A 19,219-nucleotide genomic window follows, 5' to 3' on the forward strand; every position below is an offset into this window, starting at 1 on the left:
TCAAAGACAAAGCAGTTGCAAGGAGAAGAAAGGAAAGAAGGATCCCCCCGAAACACTGCAGTAGTCCTCATGGATGACCTGTTACAAGAAATCACTCAAAATTGGCTCTGGTCTAACTCTGTACAGAAAGCCTGATGACTGAAGAAGGCACCGGTTTCTTCAGAAGGGGAGACGTTCATAATTCCTGTTCCTAAGTGCTGGAACATAAGGAGTGATCAGCAGAAATAAGACCAGGAAGCAGAACTGAACCCTTTGTTGAAAATGCCTTTAATTGTTAGAATTTATCTTATTAGAAATGTTGGCATCCATATAGAATAACTGTTGTTCAGCTTGAAACAACATCAGCGTGAATACAATGCAGTGGAAATTGAATTAGCTGTGGGTCCCCGCTGAGTTGTGTGGAATCGCTGTTAAAGCCAATTCATATTGTAACACATAATGGCATTATCGATTTACTTGATACATGGTTAATGAGTGCGTTTTTTTCAGGCTCTTTGAATACAGTAAATCCTATTTACCCTTTTTGCCAAACATATAGAGTGTCATTCGACTTTCCTTTTATTGCCCTTCTCATTGTACATTCAAATAGGCTTTTTTGCATTCCTTCACTGAAGAACTTGATAAAATATTCTAAGGGTGCATCTGTGAAACCTTTTTAATACTTCTCTCTTATCCTTTGTGACATTCTAGAGAATTAAAGAGTACTCTAACAGTGAATGGCAAAAGTGTATTAACCCCTTCCAGGCTGTACCTTGCAGACTCAGCATGATAGGACATCAGTGGAGGGTGAGGAAAGGGTCAGTATTGCCCAGAGAATAGAAAAGCCTCAAAGCTGTAATGAAGCAGCTGTGAGTAGATGGATGAAACTAAACACTAAAACACTAGCAGGAAGCAAGAGGTTTAGAATGGTCCAGGATTTAAAGACATTTGCCACAAAGGCACAGTCTTTCAGCTTTAGAAGAGTATTATGTGTTCTCTGGTCATCCTCATGGTGCGAATAAAGATCTTTGCTGAACCAAAATGGGTAGAGGGTACATTCAAACCTCATTTTTGTTGCATTTATTTTAGGGTAGAATTCCACCGAAAGCCACTCTCAGCTGTTTCAACCCACTATGGGATCACACATTAAAAACAAATTATTGAATAAATTACTGTATATTTTGTGGCTGAACATCCTTTCCCATATGTCCAGATATTACAGGTCATCCAGTCATATAATCCCTTCAGAAATTTATGACGCACTGTCTTAAAAGTAGTTTGGTTTCTTGGCCTCACTTTTTATTTCTCTGATTCTTAGAAACTTTCTTTTCATTCCCACAAATTTATTCTTAGCGTACAACCATTTGTTCTTCTCTCCATATTGCTGATTAACATAAACAGATTTTCTCCCTTCCTAGTGTTTACCCCTGACATCCTTACAAAGGACAATCATATTTCCCTCACACCTTCATTTTGTGAGGCTAAAGAAGCCACACTCTTTTATAATCTCCTCTTATAAGATGAAACTCATAACAGGATGAGACCAGCTATGTGGCCAGCTCCAAGGGGGAGCTGTTTTCTGGATCAGAGCCCTACTCTGTCTTTCAGATACACTTGAGATTTAAAAAAAAAATCATGAATAGTGACACCTGGAAGGATAACTAAAATTTGTATCCAAAGAAGGAACAAAATCTTGTATTTGAGCAAAATCTTGTACCTGAATCAAATGTATGACTTCACCTTGTAACATACAAAATCCTGTCATCTGCTCATCATCACTCAAATTCTTCATTGTGGCAAGAACATGCCCCCATTTCCCAACAGCCTCTGAGAGCATGATAAAATACAGAAAAAAATATTCAGGAAGGCTTGTGCCTCTTTTCCCTTGATACCTCCAGAATATGGTCAATTTTGAAAGGGCTGGCAGAAACTCTGTACATCCAGCCTGCACGCTGTGTGCAATTGTATATACTTATCTGCATTCTTCTCAGCCTCATACATTTCTGGACTGTTAAATTGCTTCAGCCTTTGTAATACTTTTCTTTAAAACATCCCATTATTTCTACCCATTTGCATCCAACCTAGTTTTTTTAATCATGGTACTCGTGAATATGACTTCAGTCATAATGCCCCTTTGCCCTTGCAGCCTCCAAGTTGTTTAATCAAATTTCTGAATTCTATTTCAAAATGTATAAAAAACAAATCTTCTAGGATAATTTGTCTTAAACAATGATAACCATGTCCCTTTTGATCTGTCCAGTCAGTCCCAAATGCTAATTTTAAACAGACATCATAAATACTGATTAGCAAAATTGATTCCGCCTTTAGCCAATGACCTTTTTACTTTTAATTTCACACAGTCTCTCCACCAAACACACATTCAGAAAAATAAAATAACCAGCAAATATCCCACATCTAATCTCCATTTTAAACACTGATAAATAAACTGCTGCCCTTTTTTTCTGTACCTGTGTAATATCACTTCAATCCCCATTTGAGCTTACATTTGCAATAAAAAAAAATCAGATTATTGCAACTTTATTCTTAGTAAGCAGTAGCTTAGTCTTTAAATTGTATTATTGCAAGGGCCTAGGTTCACTGTGAGTGACATCCTCTCCCCTTCCTTACTCTTCCCTCCCCCCCCCCCCCCCCCAGCCATGCACAAAGTCCATGGGAAAACTCCTACTGACTTCACTAAAGCCAGGATATTATGCAATGAGTTAAGGTGGTAGCATACGGGCCTATATGTTCCCATCTATTTTCAAGAATGGTCTCCAGATATGACAATTTCTGACTGTCCTGCTTTTTTCCAAAGGGTTCATATAAACAAGATAATGGTAAAAGTAATTGATCGTTAATGAAATTTATCTCAGTGTGAAGGGCCTGTGTAAAGGGATCCTCACCAGTGAGACCTCAAGTACATGGAAGTCATTGGATGTGGAGGTTGAGTGCTGAAGAAGAGCTCCTCTGAATGAATTGTATCCAGTTTGTATCCAATTTTATCTGCCCTTAGCTGTCAAATCTACCACTTTTCCAGTGTCAAACTCATTTTTTAAAAAAATAAAAAGTGATCTAATAAATTATAATGAAGCTATTTACAAATGGCTCCACTCAGCTAAACTAAAATATAATCCCTGCCTGGCCTTAGCCAACATAAACCCCCCTTGAGTTATAGTTCCAAACACTGTATAACACTGCTGCCCACATGCTATCAAATTCCACTCTAGTCACAAAGCCAAAAGCAAACAAAACTTGATCTTAAGGGATGGCTCCCATTCAATAGCCACAACAATCAGTCTCTGGGCTTATTTGTACTGTAACTGAAGTTCATGTCAATATGGATTTTTTTGCTATAAAAAATTACCTCAGTTGCTACTGCTGCCTGTCAATGGATCTACAAAGACAATTTCAAGAATTTCTAAATCCTGGTGTGGCAAACATATTCCAGATACCATCTTAGAGTTTTCCATTTCAGAGACCAGTAAGCTGTTTAGAATCCAACTGGCAGTGAAAATTCAAATACTATTTAAAATTTTGAAACAGACATTTTTTTGCTAATTTAAGGCATCACATACAAAAAATATGGATGCAAGGTGAGCTCTGGTTCTGCATCCAGGATATGTTTATTGATATCATATTACTTTTACCAGGAAGTTTACAGTTATATGTATACACAGGTGAAACAGCATCTAAAATGCCACCAAAGTTGGAAATTAACATGTAACTGGGAGATAAAATAAGATTTGTGCAGCACCTCATATGTGGATAAACAAACATTTTCATTTTCTAGTAGTATTAAACTGGAACTTTCACAAGCATTAAACCCATTCTTTAAATAATCATCCATATCATAATTAGGTTAATAGATTTATTATGCAATGATATTTTTTATTCAAGATATAGGTGTGACGAACTGGACTAGGTCTGGGCACTGCTGACGGTATCAGCTCAGGGTGAATTGCCAAAACCAGGGCTACTTACAGCCCTCGACTGGAGACCTTTCCCAAATAGGCCACAAACCAGTTGCACAGAGCACTTTAGCTGCTAATCTGCCCAGCAGGAAGCCTCATGAGTGAAACCCCTCAGACACTCCAGCTTTCCTTATGCCACAATCAGCTCCAGACCTTACACACAACTGAGAGTTTATAAAACCCAATCCACCTACTCTGAACAGATCCTCCCGGTCCCAAAGAATCAGCCAGGTCAATTTACACTTTAGATCTTACCCATAAGAGCATGCTGGGCCAATCCTTTAGAATCTAAAATCTAAAGATTTATTAATAAAAGAAAGAAAAGGTTGAGAGTAAGATTGTTAAGGAGAATACATTACATACATCAGTCACCAAGTTCTTGCTGCAGGCTCTTAGCAGAGATCTTACAAACTTCTATCTTAGAAGTCTCTGATGTACATCCTGTATTAGGATGGGTCAGCAATCCTTCCCGGTTCTCTGTCCCTAGCAAGGATGCATCTGGAATCAGTAGCAAGATTGAAGATAAGATGGAGATGGCCTCATGGGATTTTTATATTCCTGATGTCTCCCAAACTGGAGCTGGTCACACGGTCAAGTGACCTATCTCTGTTTCACATTCAAGTAGCCATTATGCACTGGCTAGCCTTCAGGCTTCCAGACCCGTTCATCAGGTGTACATTGGCCACATTGAGAGCCATTGTCTATGGAGCAGTGCTAATTAGCATAGCTATTCACTGAACAGTCCTTCCTCACAATAGGTAGTCCAGGCTCATTGCTCCCTCCCAGACAGAGAACATTTAAAATACAAGAACAGAGCCCATATTCATAATTTCACACACAAGAATCATACAAGTACATGAGTAGCATACATAGAATCAGTAGAGCAAAAGCTTCCATTTGACACCTCACATGGCCCACTTGGTACAGGATTGGGGGCAAACACCACCTGTGGGTGCAATAGTGATCTGTCTGCTCACTTTAAAATGCAATAACGTAACAGTAGGAATCTAGGGGGAAAAAAGTTCTGTCATTCTATAATGCTCTCACCCATTAGGAAATTTAAAATGAAAAACAGAAGATCAAGGTAGATGTGATTGTATGCATTTAATTTCATTCAATATGCAGATGTCATATTTACATAAGCTACAATAGCATCACTAAGGTAAAGAGAGAAGAGAACGCATAGCTCAGGGAACTCGGCAACAATATTTAACTCCCAACTTTCACTGCTCAAATATCCCATTACTGGTTTTTACATTGCTACATGCAATACTAAGTGATAAATAATTTCATATGCCTCTAACAACTCTGAAGACCCCAATGTGAAGATTCTAGATAATACTCTGCAATGTAGCATGGGTTGTATTGAAAAGAGATACAATGCCAATTTTTGACTTTATGATTACTCAGTTCAATCTGGAGCCTGGATGGTGCCAATTTTCCTGCACTTTGCTTTTGGGATTGTGCAGAGTGCTCCCCACACTGCGTGGGCCTTCCTCTGTAGACAGGTGTAGAAGGTGAGCAATGTGGTCAGAACCTCACCTCCTAACTCTCTTTTTCCAGGTGATTTGCTTCCAAAGGGATCAAAGATCAAGCAGGCCTTTTCCTGGGGAGTGCTACTGAGCTATGTGTTGCTGTGAATACTGTGCAGTGTCAGAAGACTTGCAGCTCATACATGTATGAGCATGAATTAGAAAACCAGAATTTCATCATTATGTTGTTTGAGCCTTGAACATCTGAAACACCTTGAACAACTGAAAAGACATAACACGGGCATTAACACACTCCCTATTAAAATACACAATTGCATTGACACAAGCACTTGAATATTAGTAAGTTGATAGGTATCATCACAATTACCAGCTTGTCTGTCAGAGGAAATATTTTTTTAAAGGGATATTTTAAAAAAAACAGAGTATTTTACTTTCTCCATGTTTCACAAAGTCTGGCTTGATATATAAATATAATATGACAGATATGGAATATTAGGCCATAGGGTAATTTTTCCCTGATGTTTCTTTGATGCAAATGATCACTGAAGGCAAAAACAATGCCAATATTTTATTTATTAAAAAATAAAAATAACATTGACCTGCTAGGAACTAAATCTTTATTGCAATTTATGGATCTAAGAACAATAGGGTAAACAGCATTATAACAAAAAGAAAGAAGTACACTGTAACCAACTCCAAATATCCATAGGCTACATTTAAAAAAACCTGTATGTGTCTTGTAAACACATAGGTGCCTTTAAAAAGTCATGATTTGACAATCAATCAAGAGGAGAACTTTGGCTAAAAACTCACCCTAGTTCAGTAGCAAACTGAAAGCAGCAATTAGAATTAATAAGGAAATATTTAAGAAATTAAAAGGGGCAATTGATATAAATCAATGTAAATTATGTGGTGTAGAAAATTGATAAGGGAAACTAAAGACATCAGGAAAGATATCTCTGGCTAGCAGGGTTAAGGATAATAAGAAGGCGATTTTAAAGTATATTGGTAACAAAAGAAAATGTACATGGTCCATTATTAGATAGGAATTTTTAATTGTTAATGATGGAGAAAAGACAGCACTGATCAATATACATTTCTGTTCTCTATTTGAACAAAGTAGAATGAAATATTTGTACTGAATGAGGATTACGAAGTAATTTTCAATCTAAAATAGTAACTCAGAAGGATGTTAAAACATCTATTAGAGATAATAAATAAATAAATCAGCAACTGTGGCTAGCTAGTATCTAAGGGTATGTCTACACTACCCCCCTAGTTCGAACTGGGGGGGGGGGTAATGTAGTCATACGGAGTTGCAAATGAAGCCCAGGATTTGAATTTCCTGGGCTTCATTTGCATGAAGCCGGCCGGCGCCATTTTTAAATGCCGGCTAGTTCGGACTCCGTGCTGCTTGTAGCTGCGCGGCACAGAGTCCGAACTAGCCGGCATTTAAAAATGGCACCGGCCGGCTTCATGCAAATGAAGCCCAGGAAATTCAAATCCCGGGCTTCATTTGCAACTCTGTATGACTACATTACCCCCCCTAGTTCGAACTAGGGGGGTAGTGTAGACATACCCTAAGACAATAGTTCCCAACCTTTCGGGGCTGTTGGGTGCCCGGGGGAGGGGCCACTCACACGCCAGGCATCTGGGGGCGGGGCTGCCCATGCGCCACACACCCAGGGCCAACACTGCTGATGTACCACGTACCCAGGAGCGGGGCCGCCCATGTGCCACACGCCTAATTGTACTGACTAATTGTACATTAGGTAGCTGATATCAATCCCTAGCAAAATAATGAAAAAAAGCAGGCACAAGATTCAATCAGTAAAGAACTTAAAGATGGGAGTATAATTAATGCCAGTGTTGCTGGCAAGAGTAATTCTCAGGTCCAACACTGGGTTCTGTAAGTACAAAACATACTGCACAAGTATCTGTTAAACACAAGCAATTTATTTCCTGACAGATTTCAACTGTACCCCTTACCTAAAAGAACAACATGATAGGAAAAGCAGCTCTTACATCCGTTCTGCAAACTGGGGACCCCGTTCAGCTGTGGACAAGTGGGAGGTTGTCTAGGCTTCCAAGGCATCGGTACCAGAATCCATCAATGAAGTCCAAATTGCTATACTGTTGTGCAGCTTATATACAGATTTTCACCCTGTTTTGCAGTTTTAGAACTTTCTGAGGGTTACTTATCACTTGTTACAGTATGGCTTAGCCATTGACTACCGATTTGGTTCTGCTTGTCCTTTGACCTTATTTACATGATTAGTACATTTGGTTAAGCAAGATTGTTATATGTTCCTGCCCTTTCAGGGATGGTCTAGACAGTATTTGGTCCTGCCATGAGGGCAGGAGTCTGGACTTGATGACCTCTCGAGGTCCCTTCTAGTCCTAGTACTCTATGATTCTACTACCCTTATCTATAACTTGTTTTTGTTACAGTGGCACCACCGTCTGTCTTGAATGGCATGTGTTCCTAGAGGCCTACTTCTGGCTCATCAGATAAAGGAGGAGGGGGGAGAATGCATGCCCCACCTATACTTTCATGTACAAAATTCTTCTGCAACTAACTCCTACAGCCAGTATTCATGGTTTTATGGACAATAGGTCTTACCAAACAATCCTGATTTCATTTTTTCAATAAATTACAAATTTTGTTGATAACGTCATGATTTTCTCTGGGCTGTGGGTCTCAGGGCAAAATCACTCTCAGGCCAGATGAATCAGGTCGGATAGCTAGGACCTTGGTGCATTGCTGTTCTGGTAGTTTCATTTATTGAACCTTTGGGCCCTTCCAGCTGCTGTCACTCTAAATCTCCCCAGAATTTTAACCTTCAGCTGGGAGTAATCAGTAGCCACTTCCTCCAGCTGGTCAAAATAGGCTTTCTGGGCCTCTCCACACAGGAAAGGAGTGAGAATGTTGGCCCACTGAACTGATGACCAGGCTTCCCATAGGACTGTCCTTTCAAAGGCATGAAGATACACCTCCACATCCTCCTCCACTGTCATCTTTTGTAAATAACTACTGGCATGTAGAGATCATGTCCATCTTGGCTGTACATCTGAGCAGACAAGGCCATCATCTCCCACAGGGTGGCTCATTCCTGGGCTTCCTGACTTATCAGCAATTGGTTTGTTTCTTGTTGTAGCTGTATTTACTCCCAACCGGGCAGCCACCTGGATCCTGGTAGTCACAAGTTGTGACACGGTGGCCTGTACCAGTGCCACATCTCCCTTTTTTTCCTCTCTCTTCCTTAAGAGGAGAGTGCTTTAGCCTGCCCTAGGATGGTTCACACTGAAGCCTCATGGCAGGATCATGTGCGGCAATGGTCCTTCTTTCCTTTGCCAGCCTTTGCACTTCTCCTTCTTGGCAATATTGGCCTTAGGTAAAGCACCCCCTATCTGCTGTGTCCAGGCAGTCAGCCTTCCTCTTAGCAGAGTATCAGGCTCATCACCTTCCCCTAGGATAGGGAGCCCAGCCTCTTCTCCTGAAACTGCTCACTCAGGCTCAATAGCCAGTTGGGGTGTATATGTGCCTCCTTCTCCCCTTTCTCCCAACAGGAGTGGGTTTTAAAAGGGTCTCAGGGAGCCTTGAGATGGAATCAGCTGATTCTAGTTAGTCCCAACATAGCCCTGTATCTGTTGATCCTAGTCAGCCTGAGACAACCCTTTTTTAGCTGATCCTAATTGCCCTGAAGTTACCCACTTCTAGTTAATAGAGGAGTGGGCCTTTTACCCTTCTAAGGCAGTCTTTTCCCACTTTGTTGCAGCCATCTGGTTTGGCTTTGTCACACAGGGCAATCATATAGAGCAACCTGCATCGCTTATTAACCTGGGCCCATAAAAAAATCCTTTTAGTAGAGCTAAATGCAAAGTCATACCTCTAGGAATAAGAAATCCGAGCCATGAACACAAAACAGAGAACTGCATCCTGGAAATAACTGACTCTGTAAAAACAATTGAGGGGTCATAGTGGACAAGCAATTACCATGAACTCCCAGTGCAATGCTTGTGCCAAAAAAGCTAATGTTGACTCCGAGATGTATAAAAAAGGGAATCATAAATATGAGTAGGGAGGTCATTTTATCAATACAGGAATATTGTGTACAATTCTACATTTCAGGTTTTTTTAAAAAAAATAGAGAGGGTGCAGAAAAGTGCGACAAAAATTATTTAAGGGTTGAAAAAGTGTTTTATAATGAGGCACTTAAATAATACTGTCTATTTAGCTCATACAAAAGAAGACTGAGATGTGACTTAATTATACTACATAAATACCTTAATGGGGAGAAAATATCAGCTTCTAAAGGACTCTAATCTGGCTGAATAAAACATAGCAAGAAAAAAACTAATGGCATAGTCTGTCTTATTCTGTATTAGTACCAGGGATTTAAAATCCCATTTAATTAGTTAACCGGTTAAATATGAAGTTTAACCAAATAACTGATTCAATGGTGGTGGGCAGGGTGGCTGTTCCACCCTGCTAGGCTGAAGAGGCCTTCCCTGATCACCACAGCTGGGCTAGAGCAGCCCTCTTGCCCCAGGGAGGGGCTTCTCAAGACTGGCTGCTTCAGCCCCATAGGGCTGTTGGCTCCCAGACCACACAGACTGGGAATCGGCAGACTCATGTGGGGTGTGTGTTTGTGTAAGCACATAGAGGGATGAGGAAGGGCTCCCAGCTACCAGTCCACGTGGGGAACCCAGCAGCCCCCTGATGCTATGCTGCTGCTCTCTCTCCGTGCAAGGTTGCCAACTCCTGTTAAGGGTGATGCTTACGGGTTAGCTAGTTTCCCATTCACATCCCTAATTTTAACTGTGTCTGGCACCCTGGGGTTCTGGTCCATAACTACTTACGCAAACAAATAGTAATAACCAATGACGGAAAGCTGAAGCCTCACCAATTGAAATTTGAAATCAGCCACACATTTTTATCAGTAAAACGTAATAATCATTAGAACGAACCACTAAGGGAAGTGGTATACTCTCCATCTCTTGATATCTTCAAATTAAAACTGGCTGCCTCTTTGGAAAATATGCTTTAGCCAGAACAAATTATCGTACTGTACTCAAACACAAAGGTCAGTACAAAGGTAATTAGGTGACATTTAATGTCGTGTGTTATACAGGAGGTCAGCATAGTAACAATGGTCCTTCTGGCCTTAAACTCTATACATTTATGGAAAAGTTATATTAATTAGACCTTTGACACAATTATCACTTGTAAACTTAAGGAGAATATTTAAGTTTTGTTATGAATTCATCTATGAAAGTGAATTTTTCACTAAGTTGTCTCTCTAGCATTTTCTTAAATATATAGTATTGGGTTCTGCCACTCATTCATATTGAACAGCATTCTACAATAAGAGCAATCCCATTGATTTTTCAGTATGTTCTGCAATCACTAACCATGTTTGAAAATGGATCCTGTTGCAACCCAGAAAAAAACTTATAAGATAGGATTTATAGTAATATATGCTATCAAAAGTTTCAGAGAAGTAGCTGAGTTAGTCTGTAACTGAAAGAACTTGAAAAACAGCGAATAGTCCTGTAGCACTTTAGAGACTAACAAAAAATGTAGTAGTATCATGAGTTTTTGTGGGCACAACAAGACCATGGTTTGGCTCTGACCTGCAGTTTCTACATGTAATTGCCTAATTAGCAGAATCTTTACCCCAAATTTCAAAGATCTAAAGTTAGGCATTTAGGTCCATAATTAGGCACCATATGCTCTAAGTGGCCTGATTTTCAGAAGGGGTAAACACTTGCAGCTCTCTTTGAAGTCCATGGAGTTTCTGAGTGCTCAGCAATTTTGGAAATCAGACCACTTTGATTTTAGGTGCCTAGCTACGGATTTAGATACCTAACTTTAAAGAATCATCTTTGGAATTTGGGGCTGTTGTTAACACGGAAGTTGACCACTAGAAACTCTTAATTTAGAGCAGCAGCATAAAAAATGAGTGGATATATGTGAAACCATGCAACGTCAATTATCTATCTTCCCTTTTAAATAATAAAGTACAAATGTGTGATAACAAAAATATATCAAAGGACAGTTCCCCAAATCAAAACTCCCTAAATGCTGCCTAAGTGAAACTGCACTGGCTAATCTCAAAACAAATTAGAGCTATGAGCCACAGAACAATTGACCTGCTTGGATATAACATACATCACTTATAAAGCTAATTGCATTTTAATTGCATTTAATTAAATGAACAGTTTTGCAATGAGATATTAGGTTTTAAACATTTTTGGTTTTAATGGATGTAAATTTGCTTGGTGATTTTCTCCAGCATGAAAGCACCACGATTAAATTATTTCTGCCCCAAACTATCATACATTTTAAGGCCATAAATGCTGACAAGTTCTCTAGATGACAAAAAAAAAAAAAAAAAAAAAAAAAGGAAAGGGAGAGTCTTCGGTTCATGAATAGGAGCAACAACATTTGAATCTACTTTCAAATTAATTACTGACACAAGAATTATTATTTCATTCAGAGCTCTAAATCTCAGATGTTTTCGTTCATTTTCAACTAAATTCAGACAAGTTTACGTTGGGACCCAATTTTTAGGCCTATAAAATTACGGGTATTTAAAAGGAACAAGATAAAACTGATATGCCACATGAGAGATCCAAGTTTCATTCTCTATCAGGATCTTGTATTTCCTGAACTGACAAAGCTATGTGTCCTGAAAAGGCAACAAGACCATCTTGTTAGGTTCTTAGTACCATATCACAGCTGGGTGCAGCAGAATAACCTAAAGAGGGAGTGGGAAACTTGCAATTTCCTTTCATTCATTAGCTGAAAAGGACCACATTATATTAGTTTAGTATAGTAAATGAAATAGCAGCTTTTCAAAAGTCTTAGAACATGAATTACATTTTCATCACACCTTATAAACAGATTTATCTCCTTTTTAAGTCTGTCCTCTTTTTGATTCCCCAGGCTATCATTCAAAAGTGCTGATGCTGTGACTTCAAAGAGACTTTTGTTCACTTACTAGCTTCACAAGTTTTTCCTGCAGCATATCATGTTTTATTTTCAAATTATTCATATAGCTTCAGTTATAGATTCATACATTTTTAAGGCCAGAAGGGACTCATATAATCTGACTTCCTGCATAGGCCAAGCCAAAGAATTTCATCTAATAGTTTTTTCAAAGAATCCTGTAATGTCTGGTTGAATGTTTATTATCTTGTGTGTTTGTAACTGAATGGACATTAATTAGAGATCTAAGCACTTCTGTACTTCGGGAGAATGGATGTATTATCTGAACCTGGATCCATATTTATTGACAAATCTTGAGAGACATCCTGACTTCCTTAAACTAAATAGGAGTTTTGCCACTGTTTTTAAAAAGGCCTGGATTTCATACCTCCTTCACACATCTATAAAATGGACCCAATCAACCTGCCTGAGCTGAATAACTAAGAACTTTGGGGGCTTTGAAACTGATGTGTGAACATTGTGGCTTAGACTCATCTTTAATTATTATGGGCCATATTCTGATACCCTTACTCACACTGAATAGTCTACAGATTGTTCTACCGAAGTTAGCAGTACTCCACACTCTGACTAAGGTTATCAGAATCTAGCCATGATATATGTAGGTTTAACATCATCCAGTTGAGGGGCTCACTCCATGCTGAGCAGGGTGACCAAATAGCAAGTGTGACAAATTGAAACAAAGAAAGGAGGAGGAAGGCAATAGGCACATATATAGGACAAACTTCTGAATATCAGGATTGTCTCTATAAAGTTGAGACATCTGGTCACCCTAATGCAGAGAGCCCCTTTTTTTAGTTGACAGTCAATCTCTCCTACATGAAATGTCTTTGTTGTTGTTGTTGTTCTGTTGCTAGCTGGTTTCCCCGTATTTGCTTGCAAAACACCTTTGTCTGTATTCCTGATCCTTCAGTCTAAGTGGTTACCTGTTGCCTTATCTCCCATCATGATAGCTGCAATCAGTTAACATGGAATAGCTGATTATCCTGAGATATAATCCAGAAAGGCTGGTTGGCAAAACCTTTTTCCACTCAGGGCTAGTATTAATGAAATACTTTCCCCATCCATGTATGTCAATTTTCAGCTTCATCATTTTTCAGGACAAATCTCAAGACTCTGTTTCCTTTCTGATTTTTGTTTTTTGCCTAATTGTGTGTTGTCTTATTTATAGATAAAGCCCTGCAAATCCACAGCTCATTATTGTAGTTATGGATGTAGATACAAATTTTATATCTAGAACCCTGAAAATTTGCAATCATCAGCTCATTTTGCAGGTGTAGATACAATTTTTTTTATCCATACAGGACTCTGTTCATAGACAGATGTTGTCTTACTAGTTATCATCCTCCCATAGTTCAGTTGAGGTGTCACTTGTTTTTTTAGTATATTATTTTTAGGGTTTTTTTCTTACATTCCCAAGAAACCATTGGATGTGGGGAATACGGGTGGGCAGACACATTAAAAAGTTTTCTAAAAAGTTAAAACTTGTCTTATTTCAGCACGTTTGATACATTCCAGTTTCACATGTTAATAGGAAGCGAATATCCCATTTTACAACGGTAATGTAAATAGGCTAATAAAATAAATAGTATTTGAATACGTAGACCTCTGTGTATAGAACACTAGTGAGCTTCCATGCATAAACAAAATGAAAATAGAATGTAAAATAAAACTAAATAAAATAATCTAAATTATTGTGCCAGTACCTCAAAATGATCTTTGAAACTGCTCTCAGCTGAAAACAGTCTGTGAATTCCATTAACATGTTGTTTACTCCCTCTTCCAGATAATTAACTATAGTTAATTTAATAGTACTTAATTAATATATTAATAGAACTTCTCAAACTGGCAGGGTTTTTTAGGATAAATACATTAAAGTTTGTGAGAGGCAGACATTACTATAATGGAGACTTTATAAGCATCTAAGTGCGAGGGGGCATTCACCCCACACCAGCCCCTGAAGGGGTTAACTTGGCTAGATGGGCCAATTAGCCATAGAGGCTGCACATGAGGGAGGAGCTAGAGAGCAGTGAGAACTAATTAAAGGATAATACTCAGTTGGACAGAAACAGGTAGGGTTTGTATAAAGCCAGCTGAGGGCATAATTAGGCTGTAACGAAGAGCTCTATAGTCACTCTCTCTGGGTATGTCTGCAATACAAATAGACACCTATGATTGTCCCTTGTCAGCTGGTTCAGGCTCATAGGGATCTTTAATTGGTCCTAGATACTCTAGCTCACAGGGTCCAAGAGCCTGGGTTCCATTCCAAGCCCAGCAATTAAACAGCCACTTGACATGAGCCTTTAGCTGGCACAGGCCAGTCAGAGTTTTACCCGCTAAGGCTAGGGAGAGAAGAGAGCTTGGCCTAGAGGGAAGCAGATAGTCGGATGATGGTGTAGAAGGGGCCTGATAGAGCCAGTGTAGGAAACAATCCTGTGAAACAGCAGCAAGGTGTGGAATTGTGCAGACCTTAATTGTTAGTTGTAAGGTCTCTGGAACCAGGAGAATAGGACAGGGCCAGGGTTCCTGTACTAACCACTAGTGAAGTGACACTGTTTGGGACAATGAAATAGAAGACTGCCTGGGACAGTTAATACCAAGAGACTTTGGTACAAAACTGCTATCTTGACCAGGCCAGAAGGTCAAGCCATGGAGAAGGAGCAGATGAATCCTGAGGGAGAAATGGCATGAGCACCAGTAGGAAGAAGCATCAGACTGGCAGACCCCCAACTAGCTGTGTTGCCGGCCCTGGACAGGCTTACTGGACATACACACCCCTACCACAGGGCTCACGACTGTTCTTCCAGGAATCCCTCTGCTCTGAGGCTTCCAGCCCTGCTGCTTGCTGCTCTCCTCCCTGCTGTTGTGCTCCAAGCTCTGCCGCAGGTCTCTGTCCTCCCTGCCATGGGGCTTCTGGCTCTGCTGCCGGCCCCTCTGCCCTGGGACTTTCTGGTCCAAGAATATCTGTGGGTCCTGCCAGACCACAGATGTTGCCACACCAGAGAATCCTGGTTTAGGGAGGTGAAACCCATATTGTGAGTTTGTGCACTTCACATAAACTCATATTATAAAAGCTTTCCTGTACAGCTATCAACCGCCTACTAATGATTTTTTGGAAGTAAAATATAGCCCCCTTCCCTTTGAAGCACTGAGGTTGCTATCTGAAGGAACCACAACTAGCATGTTGTTGCTTATTATGGGCCTATTTTAACTACTATTTTGGGGTGTCCATTTTGTAATACTGCTCTGTAATCCAATATTTTCTACCGAAAGCAATAGATCAGAAGTTTTAAAAACAACACGATGTTTCTGTTATGGTGAGGAAGTGAGTCTGATTATAGATGTATCTTAAATTAATGGGTCTGGATGTTTCAAATTAGCAATATTTGCACTGAAAAAAACAGGAAATGAAAATAATGCCAAATAAAACATCTGGAAAATCACAACAATACTGTTCATAGTCTGAATTACAAACAGAGTTTCGAATGGAAAATGGAGTCTGAAGCTATGATACTACTGTGATAGCTTAGAACATCTGACCCAAATGTGCTTTCAGAAGAATGCACAATTTGGCGCTCTTCATGTTCACTGTTTGTAAATCAGGGATATGCAACTTCAACTTGTACTTGCATAGTAGGAATTGCTCATGGATAAGTTAGGCACATGCAGAAATGCACGTGCATGTTTGAAAATATGAACCTGTGAGATATAGGCACAACATAAAAGCACCAGTCCATTTTTCTGTTATTAACATCAATAAAGAATTAGACTGGATTTCAAATAGGGCCTTAACCCAGTTTTTAACATCTTGAGGATAATTTTAGCCTTTAAATAATTGTGCTTGAAGTGAAGTGCAGGTGTGGCTGGGAATGGTCATAATGCTTGCTAGATGATTTGTTTGCACAAACAGGTAGCAAGATACCTAAGTGATTTCACTTGTATCTCCAAAATTAGAGTTCATTGCTGAAACTCAGGCCCAAATGATATAGTTCTGTTTCATTGTTGCCTGTGAACAGAAGGTTTTATTTTGCTGAGATAACCTCATCAAAGAAGAGTTGTTCTTTTCACTAGTCCAGGTGGATGAATGGACTGATTATTTTGTGTTTTAAAGTGAATTTTCCCCAAGAGAGTTTTGACTTCTAAGACACTGCCAGTGGAGCAGCTGAGCTACAGATAAGCACATAGGACAGCTTAAGGCCAATAATACCTGCATTGCATCGCATGCTCGTTGAAATGTGTATGGACCCAGAATCAGAACCATGTGCTCTTTAAATACAGAGGTTTTGATGAGGATTTTAAGTCCTTTAGTAAAAATGTCTTCAGTTTATGTGCAAAGCTCTCAAACCTGCAACTGACTCCATTGACATCAGTGGAGCTACATGTAAATGCAGAGATATGCTTACACAGAACAAATTATGGGGTAGGGACCAAGATGTAATGGGTGCCTTGAGTGGAAGTTAAGAGAGTTATAGAATTAGTTTTAAGAATCTTTGATTGATCATAACTATGTTAACATCTGATACTAGTTAAAGTATATGTATGGGAGGCAGGGGAGGTTTTTGAGTAAGGGGTGATGCACAGAGGTGCTACATAAACATATTACTGTTATAATAAAGACAGTACCAATGTTCTGTTCAGAGTCAACTTTGCCACCCCCTCCAAAAGAAAAAATATTTATAATCTTAATGTTTTTGACTGTGATTCTGGGAGTATCTTACTTTTCATTATTTATTCTGCTTACAAAAATAAATACCAATAATCCAATTTTATTAGTGAGGTATGATAGCTTATTAAAATTGTACACATATACTTACTGACATTCTACACCTCAAAAAATGATCATTTGGTGAAGAATGTTACGGGGTGCAAGCATACTAGAAACTGCAAGAACTCATGGTAATATTGAGAAAAACATTTTACTTATGAAGTGCCCCTAATCCCTAATTTGTATTAATATTTTAATTTTAAATTGCTTAACTTAGGGGCAAATAGTCATCTGCTTAAAATCACTGTAACTTCATTGGCTTTGATAGAACTCTGCTAATTTAATCCATATAAGCTTGGAGTCTGTCCCTTAAAGTTTTTTTTAAATTTGTATTTGCCTATAAAATTAAAATTAATCACTTCTTCTTAAATATGTGGTAAGTTACATTCTGCTGGTTCATAAGATGCCATAGACAAATCTGTGCTGTCAAAACAGGCTTTTAAAAGTTGAAACAAGTCCAGAAGAAAGAAGGCTACATCCATAATAAAAGTTGGCATCAGCTTATCTATAAATTCTTAAACATAAGAAAAACACTAAAATTTTTTAAAGAATCTGAATTTTCAGACTGTCTTGTTTAGCTCAAGGGCATTTGCAACTGTAGGCGGTCTGGCCCCTCAGACACTAAGGATAAAAAGGCATCACATTTTTGCTTCATATTTATTCGTTGTGACATTGCCCCTAGGAAAACTAACACTACTATTAAAAGAGTAATATGGATCGTGCAGTGAGTGATAGGTTGATACATTGTGACAGAAGATAGAAAGCACAGGAAAGGACTGTTGTCTCCAAATTCGGTTCCTTGAACCTTTGGAAAAAATGTTTCAAGTTATGGCAATTCAATAAAAACCATAGTTAGTGCAAGACATAATCAAATGTTGTACATACTGGGAACAATTTAAAAATCATTGAATATCCAGTTGCTTTATTTATTATGTTCATTGGTGATTTAGAACACGATGGGTATGATTCTCATTTACACTGAGGACACTAGCAATATAAAGAGGTCTTAAAGTGGATGGATCAAGAAAAGTAATTCATGGCCACCTCAGGGTCACTTTGCACTGCCTGTGTGGTATGCAAGATTCTGATCCTGTAAGACATTTCGCATAGGACCAAAGGCTATGCACGCACAGAGCAACCTACTGGAGTATAGGGGCTTTTGTTATTTATGTGATTACAAGCAGGGATGAAATTCAAGTGACAATCAGTTGTTGAATTCCCTAAATTAATTGCTTTAAGAGCTCATAGTGCAGTATGTATGGATTCTTTGCTACAGATGCTGCTCCAAAACTAACATCTTCAGTAAATAAACTATTAGAACCACCATCTCGGGTTATGTCAACATTTCTACAGTTTTTTCCAGGGGCTATAGTTCAATTAAGAAAAATTTGCCACAGACCGAAACTCTCTGTTCAAAGATAAATCAAAGTTCACCAAATTTTGGGGGAAAAAATCCTATTTGACAATTTATCACCCTACGGACTGCAGAGAAAAGAAAATTAATGAGATTTCAGGAGCTGTTTTACAGCCTTGTAGATAATAAAGGATTTTTTAAAAATGGAATCATGCAGGATTTTAGACATGATGCCTTGCTTATTTGGATTCAGAGAAATAAATTATGCCCATCAATTAAGCCCCTGTTGCTCTAGTGGTACAAAAAGGGCATTATAAGGACTTCTCCTTCCTGCACAACTCCAGGCATATAATGTGGCTGAGGGTGGAAAGGGACAGATCAGGAGAGAAGGGGATGTGCCCAGAGAGCATTATGTTACTGGTAAATGAGCAGATTTAATTTGCTTTGAGGGCTGCGTAATCTTAGAATCATGGAAAATGAAGAGCTGGAACCTGATGGAAATTGATAGAAAATAAGACACAGAATATCTTACTGACCTGGTATAAAACTATGGTATGCCCACACCTTGAGTACTGTGTACAGATGTGGTCTCCTCACCTCAAAAAAGATATTTTGGCCTTGAAAAGTGTTAAGAAAAGGGCAACT

This window comes from Pelodiscus sinensis, chromosome 4 (assembly GCF_052426305.1).
Source record: "Pelodiscus sinensis isolate ZL-2025 chromosome 4, ASM5242630v1, whole genome shotgun sequence".
NCBI lineage: Eukaryota > Metazoa > Chordata > Testudines > Trionychidae > Pelodiscus > Pelodiscus sinensis.